The sequence below is a fragment of the Protopterus annectens genome, chromosome 4.part1 (assembly GCF_019279795.1).
Source record: "Protopterus annectens isolate FY-2018-M chromosome 4.part1, PAN1.0, whole genome shotgun sequence".
NCBI lineage: Eukaryota > Metazoa > Chordata > Ceratodontiformes > Protopteridae > Protopterus > Protopterus annectens.
The window spans coordinates 651,049,585-651,062,265 of NC_056734.1; positions in this window are offsets into that span (position 1 = coordinate 651,049,585).

Here is a 12,681-nt window from a genome sequence, read left to right on the forward strand (position 1 = left end):
TCAATCCATTTATTGGAGAGAGACCAAGATAGAGAGAGAGTGAATGAAAGGCAAAAACAAGCACAACAATAAAAAACACTCCATCCAGCAAACTATCCAGAAGAGACATCATTCCTACAACATGTATGTGAAGTATATGTGCATGTAGTACTTGGTCCATAATAATGGGATTGATGATGTGGAATGATTAAATGTGCCATCAGGTGTTGTTGTTGTAATGATGTTCTTCTGAGCAACTGCTAAGGACAATAGAGTCTGCCCCTGTGGGTAGTGGACCATACCGTTCAACTGTGCAGAGCAGCACTGACTGATAAGATGTAAGCCATCATAGTGTGTATTGTATAATGGGAAGCATGTATATTACTGTGACCAATAGCTGGTTGTGGAATGAATGCCATAATGATGGACACATGAGTTCCACGGCCCACCTCTTGTAGGATACACCTGCTAACCTGTATTGTAGCATGCTGGAATGCCATAGGTGTGTAATAGGGTTACCTGCAATCTGGCCCTATATATACCCCCCTAATGTCAGGCTGTGTCCATATGTAGCACTTGTCTGTGTTGTAGCAAGGCAGAATAGTGCACCTGTACAGGAAGGTGTTGTGAGATTGTGGACCTGATGTCTGAATGTACCCCATATATAGGCATGTATGTGTGTGTGTGTGTGTGTGTGTGTGTGTGTGTGTGTGTGTGTGTGTGTGTATATATATACGTGTATGTCCACAAATATACACATACCCATGTGTATACATATATATAAAAACCATATATACATCATATATATCTACACATATATAGATATATACCTATATGCACATGTCTACACATATACAAACACACACACACAAACATATATGTACGTAATTACATGTCCCCTATATTACCACCACAGTGATGCATGCTATGTGCAAGGGAACAGGACACATAGCAATACACACAGATATCTACAGTTGTCAGTGTGTGCAACATGGATGGGTATGTCACATGTGAACCCCTTGTTGGGACTACATTGCCCTTGTATGTGAAGTATGCAATGGGAATATGAGGAAGTATGGCAGGCATAGTTGTGAAGATGGTCAGGGTTGGTAGATGTAGAGGACAGCCTACAGGGGTGGTATGTGACACATGGTGGGTAAACACCCTGGATGGTGTGTGTGGTCTGTGATGTGGAAGCCCCATGGGTTCCAATATGGACACAATGGGAACAAGCCTCCCACCCACTGCTACTTACAACAGCAGTCCACGTCCTGAAGGTGCCTGGCCTGGAAGCTGAGCAGGAGGGTCATGTGGATCCCGTGAATGTGTACTGGGTGCCTCAAGGTGATGTAGCACATCCCACATGTGTCTGTGGAGCCTGTTATGGAACAGACCCTGGACCTGACCTCGGGGGACAGGATCATGTCTGTATGTGCTCCCGGGGGGGACAACATCTCCTGCATTGGTTCCACCTGAAGGTATTGCTGGACCAGTACATGAGGAGGCCCCAGGGTGGGTCCCACATGTGATGTGGCCTGGTAACATGGGCAGATGAGTTTGGAGAAGTGGTTCTGCTGGCCAATAGTACATAAACATGCTATTTTGTCACTGTTATAGAACATATGTGGGTTGTAATAGTCTACACAGTCCTGGAACATGTCCAACAGCATGCATAGATATCCCCAATAACACAGAATGTCAGATGTGCAGCAATCACATAGCAAGCATACCACAGGCATATATGGAATGATAAGGGCCCTGACAATGGCATGCAGGTGAATAGGCTGTAACAGGCTAGCAATGATTGTAGCCATGATCCCTGTGTGGATACTAACACATTGCACAAAGTGTGATACAATGCAATATCTGTCCCACTGGTAGGTAAGCTGTAGCCATACCTACTGAGTTGTGTGTATAGTTTGTTGTCACTGATATGGTGGGGAGGGACAGTGATGTGTGTTAAGGACTGTGATAACCTTGCTGCATGACTTGCTCACACCTGTTTCCATCTTTATGTCTTTCAGGCAAGATGTCACATGGACGGCTTCCAGCTTACTCTGCTCCTGAGAAAGACATATTGGGAAACCACGTAATCCAGCACTACCCTGTCTTGTTTGGCTGGGCCACCCATAAGCAGCAGGAGCAGACCAGCCTGTGAACAACCTACTGCACAGGGTCAATGATGTCTGACTGCACAACTGCAGTTATGAGCAGGTCCAGCATCATTGTTCTGACCTGCTTCCTAATGCCCATCAGTGTGCTGCTGCAATCTGAGGTGATCACCTCGCAACAAGGGGGGGGGCATGTCATCCATCCCACCTGACATGTGTGGAGGAGCTCCTAGCCAGCCTCGTGGCACCTGCCCATTCGCATAGCCAACAACTGCTGGACACCATTGTGGAGTTGGGTGCTACCCCCACACTGGCTGAGGAGCATGCAGGTAAGGCCACAGGGCACATCAGTAGAACACTGTTGCGTATACATCCACATCTGTACAGGTAGATCATGCATATCTGACATGTCATAGATATAGTTTGTTGCTGTATAGTAGTGATAAACAGATGTGTATATGTGGTAGTATTGTGGACATGTACTGTTGATGTATTGTAATGCTGCACCCACCCTGTAGCAATGCCAAAGGTGTGACCACTGACTTTGCATCTCTCACCATCTTATGTAGGTCCCTCTTGTATACCACCAAGGCAGCAGCCTGTTAGCTGGTGAGTATGATTTATGTTGATGCTTGCCAATACACCGGGCATGTAATGGCTATGGTATATTCCATGCACACATCTAAAACACCTACCCGAAATGCATGCTGTACATGTGCATGTATTGTTGCTGTTAAATGCATGGCATCATAGTGGTGATCACGATGGTGTATTGGAAGGGTATGTCAGACACCTGAAATATAACTAACATCCTGTCATTGTGGAATGTGTCCACAGGGACTAACTTAATTGTGGGAGACATGGCCTACAGTAGGGATATGTTTGAAACATCACCCGTATACAGTGCAACTCCAGTGTATCTACCAGTAGGACAATGGCAACTGTTGCAGAGTTACACTATGGCATAACATATTACTGTGGTCCACATTATCAGCTGGGACTAGGCTGTAACATGTGGTGTTCAGTGTATGGGACACTGCAAACTGGCACACATGTGTAGGCCTTACTTGTCAAGCATCTGCAAAAAGGCTGAAGGTGGGGGGGTTGTTAGCATGACACACCAGTGCACTGCAGCAGGGATTCTAAGGATGCTAAGAATGGCTGTATCTGCACATAGTCAGGTTCATGAGCTGTGGCAGATGTAAACCTATGATGGCAGTGTGTGAACATCAAGGGATGTGCAAATGAGTTGACCTTGCAATCATGCAGATTAGGGGACATGTTTAGGGCAGACTGAACATACACTGGCAAATGCAGATGGCCCATGCTGGTATATCCCTGCCAGGAGTAGTGACTGCTGTAGTACACATAACAATAGGTGCAACAAACCATCATGATAAGGGTGTGCACACATATGCACACACAGAGTGTATGCGTTGTGGTCAGCATCCGCACACCTAACACATTCTGTAGACACTACATGTGAAAGTACAGGACATATGTCACATATCGGACTCATGTACTGTTGATATATGCAGTGATGTGGTCCCATGGCAGATCAAAGGTGGGTGCATCATATCGATAAGGGTGTGTGCACTCCCCATAGCCATGGTATGCTCTGACGGTTGTCAGTGTAATAGTATTGGATTGGTCATACATGGTCCTCTAATGTTGAGAGCTGTAAATCAGACATCAGGCATTCACAAATTACATCTGTCCTCATATCATCTCAGGTATGTGTAGGGGCTGTGAGCATTAAAGCTGACATAGATGACACAGTACTACACATTATGCAATGGTTTGCACACCTGTGAGGTGTGGTGCACAGTAAATGGCAGGGTGCAGAACAGGTGCACAGCAATACTGTGTACATGGGTGCAGTGGTATACAGGGGAAAGGGCATCACCTAGTAACACTGCACATGCATCACACACATGTATACTGTTGCTAGCATGGATTGACTATAGCTGCACTGCATGCTGTTGTGTACCATATGTTATGCATTTTGACAGATTGGTAATAGGAGGACTGTGTGTACTGTCATTGTGCAACCTCACCTATATGTGTGTCTGTGCATCCTGGTGGGTGGTTAGTTTGTTTGTATGGTCTCTCTGGTGAAGTGGAGGGAGGTTGATATGTGTAGGATGCGTGTGCATGTGTGTGTTTGTGTGGGTGTACATGTATGCACATATGTGATTGTAGGGTTGTTCATACAGCAGTACCTCCCTTTGGGATTGTGCAGTACATGGACATGGACTGCCACATGACACACCAGGAATACTTCTCATGTATCTAATCACAGGACAGCTGATAGTATAATAAGGTCTGTAGCATGGAACAGGCATTGAGAGGGAAGGTAGACACCAGGTATGCCCTTAATATTGCATTCAGCAGAGAGGTAACTGACAACTCATGTATGCAGCACTACAGATGCATTGGGGAATTACTAGTTAGCACCAGGCAGTGTATCCATATATTACAGTTGTCACACCATAAGCTGATTGAGCAGCATATCTGGCATGTACTGAGCAATACATACACATGACACTCCGAAGCGTGATATTATGGAGTGAACATAGTAGCCCCTCACATATAGGGGCCATGCTCATGATGTCCAGACATACAAAGGATGAACACTGAATGACAAGAGTGAGGCAATGAAGAACCACTCCACTTAGGTCAGGAAGGTAATGGAGTAACAGTTCTTGTTTTGTGATCACTTGTCTAGGCATTTAGAGGAATGATACGTTAATGAGTGTATGTTACCAAGTGTGATCCATGATGGAAAACGCATGGGAATATATGTGGGACTTTCTGTAAAGTCACAGACAGGTAGATTTTAAGGTGGTGTGTGTGTGTGTGTGTGTGTGTGTGTGTGTGTGTGTGTGTGTGTGTGTGTGTGTGTGTGTGTGTGTGTGTGTGTGTGTGTGTGTGTGTGTGCGTACTGTTATGCAATGCTCTACAGGTCTTACAGTGCTTTTATTGTTTTCCCTCACAGGTGGCGAGGTGGGTCTGGGTCCCTCCTGCATGTAATCTGATGTTGGTGTCCATACAGACACCAATGATGATGATAAAACTGTTGAGGCACAGGTGGGGTTGTCAGGGGCTGAAAGAGCACCATCATTTGACATGCCCTTTTTAGCCACTCCAACCCTGCACACAGCTTCAGTGCCTATACATTCCCCATCACCAGTGGCCATAGAGGATGTACAGCTGGCATTTGGTGGCAGTGCACAGGAGAGTGTGGTATCCATGCCTACTGTGTCTGTTCACAGCAGAAATAGCCAGATGTCCAGCAAGGCACCACATAGGCAGATGTCCCAGGGTGCTCATGGTAGGGCCACTGGACAGCATGCCCCTGGCAGACACAACATAACTTGTACCAGGATACGCATGTTTCAGCCTGTCAAGGCAGTGTAGGCACGTATGGAACATTACACCAGACAAGGCCTGAGGCTGCAGAGGGCTGCTCTCACATCTGCAAGTGACAACTTCTGTGAACTGTCTGGTGCCATCCATGCATATACTGAGGTCATGGATAGATGGTCTGGTGAGATGATGGCCCTCATCAACCGTGATTTGTCCATGCTTGAATGTGTGGTGGAAGTGCAGCGATGTCCGTGTGGACATAGTTCAGCAACGCCAGCAGCTGGCAGTCAACATGGACATGCTAGGACACCAAGGGGCTCCAGTAGTGGCAGTACCAGCCCTGGCACTGCATGGGTGGTGCTGTCCACACCACAGCAGGCCACGAGCACATGGTCCTGGCCAGTCCCAGGAGAGGCCTGGTTCCAGCGGACATCAGTCATCATCAGGAGAGAGTAGCAAATCAAGGCCTGCATCTGGACATGCTCATGCAACCCCTGGCAGGCACAGTCCATGTGTCTGTGGCCGGTGGCAGTGAACTGCACACCCTGCCAGGTACGGTCTGTAGCTGTCCATAAACACCTGTGTAGGGCAAAACCAGAATGAATGAAGGTGCGCAAAGTCACAAATAATCCAAAAAGTAGATGGAAATACTGGAGGTCTTGGTTTTAACATTTTCTTTCTTATATGCAAGTTGTATTTATACATGTAATTTTAACAAACTGCCACTAGATGGCATTCATTATGGTGGATTTATTGGTCTATTTAATGTGTCCTAAAAGGTTTTACAAGCTTTATATGATTTAATTATATTAATATTAAAAAGATTTATAAAGTACTCTCTAAACAAAGGTTTTAAAGTGAACACCAATGTGGCTAACTTAAACACATTAAGAATTAACAGAAGGAAAAATGTTTGTTTTAAAATGGGGTTGAACTTTTTTCACTTCTGTTTTCTCCTACTTCTGTTTTAAATTTTACTAATTGATATATTAAATTGAATCAATTAATTAACTAGAAGGATATAAAAAGCAAAGCTAGAATTTAGTAAATTATCTGATGAAGTCTGTAATAGGACGAAAACGTATGGAAAGAACAGCGTTTATGCCTTTGCTTGTGGTGGATATTTTTATTCTTGTTCCAGTTCGTTATTTGTGTCTTGTCAGTGTTTTGTAAGTGGAGTGAGCAAATAAAACTGTGTTTTAACTGAAGACCTCCAGTATTTCCATCTACTTTTTGGATTACCTGTGTAGGGCAGCCACATGGCAGAACTGTGTGCATGCAGACCCACTCACTATGCGAACACACCTAGGACAACCCCATACGTACACACACCACATCACCATGCCCAGTTCACCTCATTACACCCCTCACCCACACACATGGTGTCAAATGTATGGCCCAATCTCAGCCTCTGGCAAACCAACAACACACTCTGTGCATATGATGATACCTGTGCCACATCCCTGTCATCTATACCATCAATGCAGGGACAGGCTAATATGGTTCTGATGCACACAATGACTGTACTACAGTGTACCACAGTACTGCAGTGTAACATGTTGTCAGGAGTAAAGTGTAATCCATATATGTCAGGTAGTGTAGCCATCCAGCAATGATGCATCATAGCTGTTAGTAATACTGGTTGATTATGGTCTCTATAATGTTATCCATTTGTGTTGTAGGTGTACATGTGTCAGCATGAGGATGGTCTCCAGTCATATTCCACAACAGGGTATGGCACTGTGGTGACACCATGGCTGTGACATATCTGGGGTACAGTTGAACATATGTTGCAGGTTTGTATAACAGTTATTACCTGTGCCACATGGACAGGTGACCCAGTGGGACATGTATAATCTGCAACCTGATGTACACCCATACACATACATGCATAGTCTTACTTGGCAACACTGCGACTAGACCCCTTCCTATGTATGTAGTGATACTGAAGTGTGTGGCTTTCATTGCACACACTACACATCATTTAGGGTGAGGTGTGTTCCAAGTTATATGTTACATACAGAACATCCCCAGACATGTACAGTATGCTAATGGGGGATGTAATGGATGTATATGGACAATACATAGTGTAACATGCCTTCATATGCACATTAACAGACACATAACAGGCGGACACACATCAGTGAGACCTGGGCCTATCACTGCTAACAAACTTGACCATGTGTCCAGTGTGTTACAGGTAGGCTGCACACAGCACATGCATAACTGGCCTGGATTGTGGTATCAGTTACATGTATGGTTGATGGTAACAGTAGTAACCATAAAGTGTTACATGGGACATATACCAGGTGTACCTTGATGTAATAATGGTGTACACAGAACCCACATCCCCAGTGGATATTGTACTCCCTGACACCCATGATGACACTGACATACCCTCCATCACACATTGCCCATGACTGCGATATAACCCATTGTATATCCCAACAGTGGTACTACAGGGATATGCATCTAATGCACATGCCACAGGCATAGTAGGGTGTTGCATTGTCATGCCTCACCTATGGGCAACAACAACACAGTCTGTACTACTGTGTGGCAGTGGGTATTGTAACAGGAGTATATGGCCTTGGAATGATTCACCCTACAGGTATACGGACATGCACACATACACACACTTGCCAGAACTCAATGGGTATCCAATGCCTATCAACCCATTTGTGCAACACTGTTGTGGTGGTATTCCAAGGCTTGTGTAGCTGATATGGAGAGGAGCTTAACAGGGTAGTCCCATACAGCAGCAGCCACAACTGACTATGGCAATCGGTGTTGAGGTGGTTGTGAAGGCCCTCATGGAATTTCCAAGTACAGGTGTGCTAACACACAGACACTGCTATACTCAGTAATGCACATGTATATATGTGTCAGTACTGGGATGTCGCTGCAAGTAGTAATAGCTGTGTACCTAGCTATTGTCCATGGAGAGATGGGATGTGTGTACAGTGGTATCCTGCCATCTGCCATGTGGTAGCAGGCAATCTATCGACAGACACTACTGTAGTGACCCTCAGGGTGAGAGTGACATGCATCAGCCAATCCTCCAGGTTCCTTCAGCACACACCAACTGAGATGATCAAGTTGACATGTATGCAACATGCATTACAACACATCATTAGTGTCTGTGATGGAGACCTCTACCCAAGCATGTTCTGTTGACTGTGGTATTGTAGTGGAGGTACCAGTGGCATGTGGTGCATACAGGGTGTTGTCTCCTATATGTGTCAGTTCTTACACAGCTGGGCAGATATGTCAGTGTCAATCATATTAGATTGCCTGTACATATCCCAGCTGGATACATGCCATCTGCACATCGGTACATGGACTGACAGGCATCAGCTTGGCAAGTAGCTATGCAGTAGGATGAATGTGTTGACAGATAGACGCTTAACAACAATATGTATGCCACAATTACATGTCAGAAGCCCTCACTAACATGTGCTGTACAGGCAGTAGTCTACAGTTACATTCCACATGTCAGATCATTACACAGTAGGGGTTATATACTGTGACACAGCTCACACACCAGGGATACAACAAGGAGGCCTCAGAGTCCAGCTATGCCTGCAGATGTGCCTTTTATTAGTACTACATTTAGCACTCAACTGGGTAAGCACTGTCAACACTAGTACCGCCATGCTCCACTACATGCTAGTGTGACAACATGTACTCTGGGCTACTACTCCTGTATGTAACACATTCACATGGATAACAGTGCTGTACAGGCCTCATATACATCTGTGTCCCAGACATGACACTCACACCCCTTGCTACTGTGATGATAGCACATAAGCGCATGTATTGTAAATGGCATTATGTACACTTATTACAGATGTCATTACCCTGCTATGTTATCAGAATGGGTGGTGTGAAATGGTTACCAGGGCTAAGCCATGCCTAGCAGGTATCAACATTGCTGCAATATAACAGCTAAGCTGATTTGCGCACTGGTCAGTGAAGCCTACATTGTGTAAGTTACTATACATTTACCCATAGTCTAGCACCACTTAGCTTCACGCAAATCTGAGCAAATGTACTTAATGCTGCTCAAAATTGCCTTAACCACTCTGTATCCGACAGCCCTTGTTCTGCCCATTAACAAAATGAAAAGCTCTTGAACCCAGGACCCTGTACACTATAGTCACAACACTTAACCAATACGCCATGACCACTATGAAGACAGCTGTTGTTTTTCCAATATATCATATTGATAAGTATTGAACAATTGCCTTTACTTCCACAATTGTGTAGTACTTCTTATTAATATGACTGTTGCATCACATATGTTGTTTACGTAATGTACACATAGCAGATACATACGGTGAGATACATCTGGGAGGGTATACACAACTGTGAGGTTTACACATGACAGGAATATGGATATATGCATATAATATGTTGATATATGTCTATATGTACATACACGTGTATTCATACATATGTCTGGTGCAACATATATATGGCCATGTGTACATCTCTTCGTATATATATATATATATATATATATATATATATATATATATATATATATATATATGTCAGTGATTATCCTGTGGACTACAGCAGAGATATGTCCAATAAATGTGGACAGTCTGACACACTCTGATCAGTCCAGAGGTATACACAGAACCCTTTAGTGCAAGACATGTGGAACAAGCCTGTCAATGTGGATATTAACAGCCATGTAGATGGGTATATCATGTAAATACTGGAATATATATGCCCCCAATAGGTTATGCATTCACACATCCCTCTCTGTCCTGACACATAATAACTGCTAGTGCAGAGGTCACATGGCCGCATAGTACCCACTAGGTAGTGACATACATCTGTACAGCATCCCGCTGCTTTGGCAGATATACATGACAGTTATGGTGTCCCAGGAGCAGTGCATCTGGCAAATATCTGGACATAACATCACACTGGGTAAGTACACTAAGCTGCTAGGCATGTAACAAAGTGCTGTGCAAGCAACAGGCAGACTGCCACAACACTGGCCTACATGTCGTATGGGGGAATATACACATGTACTTGCAAATATAGCAGGCTCTACAGGCATGTCACAGCACAGAGTAACAGACACCTGTGTGAAAGTGCATACCCACAACCAATGTGAACACAGCCAATATGGTAAGGTAGCTTAATAGTACAGTATATGGACTGTCTGATCAACACCATCCTCATATGTGCCACTTACGCAATAAACCTACATATACTGGGCCACTACATAGTGTGGTCCGATGCCTGTCTGTGGTATGGGACATGTGTGTGTTCAGCCCTACGAACATGTAAGCTGGTAGGGTACCATACACTGGAGCAGCATGTAACATCAGATAGAACAGGACCAAGAATAATGACATCTACCACAGTCTGTACACAGGCCAAGGTACATATTAACAATACACACACTATCGACAACCACCAGAAGTACACATACCTCAGTACTGTACACATAACCACAGAATGCAGAGGTTATGTCCTCAGACATGACCCCTACTATACATAACATGTGTAGCAGTCTGATATCTCACTGGCTTGTTATCAGATATGATGGCAATAAATAATGATGTACAGAACATATGCACCTCTTACTGCATGACATATGTACAAAGGTTGACAGAGTTGTGGCTGCAGGCACAAGTACAGGGTCAATAGTGACATGTTGTTGTGATAACCTCATACATTTACTGTTGTAACAGGGTTTGTTATGATATATGTCCTGTGAGGGATATGAAGTCAGTAACTCTCATGGCTGTCACCATGTACTGACTGCAGTACTCACACTATGCTTCTGCAGTTCTCAGATAGGTGTTCTGTGAGTAACACAAGAAACAACAGGTACCACACACTGTTCAGTCTGTAGATGACCCTACAGATGGGGGTTTCCTCATAAACATAGCACTGTCATGACATGTATTAAAACATGTAGCCCAGCCATATCCACTTGGAAAGTCAGAGGATGCCTGAGGATTGGGGAAAATGTGTTTTGGTACCTGTTTTTAAGAATAAGGGTGATGTGCAGAGTTGTAGTAACTATAGAGGGATAAAACTGTTCAGTCACAGCTTGAAGTTATGGGAAACAGTACTAGCAGCTAGGTTAAGAAGGGAGGTGATGATTAGTGATCAGCAGTATGGTTTCTTGCCAGGAAAGAGCACTACAGATGCAATGTTTGCTCTGAGACTGTTGATGGAGAAATATAGAGAAGGTCAGAATGAGTTGCATTGTGTCTTTGTGGACTTGGAGAAAGCATATGATAGGGTGCCTAGAGAGGAGTTGTGGTATCGTATGAGGAAGTCAGGAGTGGCAGAGAAGTATGTAAGAGTGGTACAGAATATGTACGAGGGTAGTGTGACAGTGGTGAAGTCTGCAGTGGGAGTGACAGATGCATTTAAGGTGGAGGTGGGCTGACATCAAGGATCAGCTCTGAGCTCTTTCTTATTTGCAATGGTAATGGACAGGTTGACAGAAGAGATCATACAGGAGGCCCCATGGACTATGATGTTTGCAGATGACATTGTGATCTGTAGTGAGAGTAGGGACCAGGTTGAGGAGACCCTGGAGAGGTAGAGATGTGCTCTAGAGAGGAGAGGAATGAAGGTCAGCAGGACTAAGACAGAATGTCTGTGTGTGAATGAGAGGGAGGATAGAGGAATGGTGAGGATGCAGGGAGTAGAGTTGGCAAAGGTGGATGAGTTTAAGTACTTTGGATCAACAGTTCAGAGTAATGGTGAATGTGGAAGAGAGGTGAAGAAGAGAATATAGGCAGGGTGGAATGGGTGGAGAAGAGTGTCAGAAGTGATTTGTGACAGATGGGTACCAGTAAGAGTGAAAGTGAAGGTCTACAAGAGGGTAGTGAGTCCAGCTATGTTGTATGGGTTAGAGATGGTGGCATTGACAAAAAGACAGGAGTCAGAGCTAGAAATGGCAGAGTTAAAGATGTTAAGATTTGCACTGGGTGTGAAAAAGATGGACAGGATTAGGAATCAGTATATTAGAGGGTCAGCTCAGTTTGGACGGTTTGGAGACAAAGTTAGAGAGGTGAGATTGCATGGGTTTGGACATGTGCTGAGAAGGGATGCTGGGTATATTAGGAAAAGGATGCTAAGTATGGTGCTGCCAGGTAAGAGGAAAAGAGGAAGGCCTAAGATAAGGTTTATGGATGTGGTGAGAGAGGACATGCAGGTGGTTAGTGTGACAGAGCAA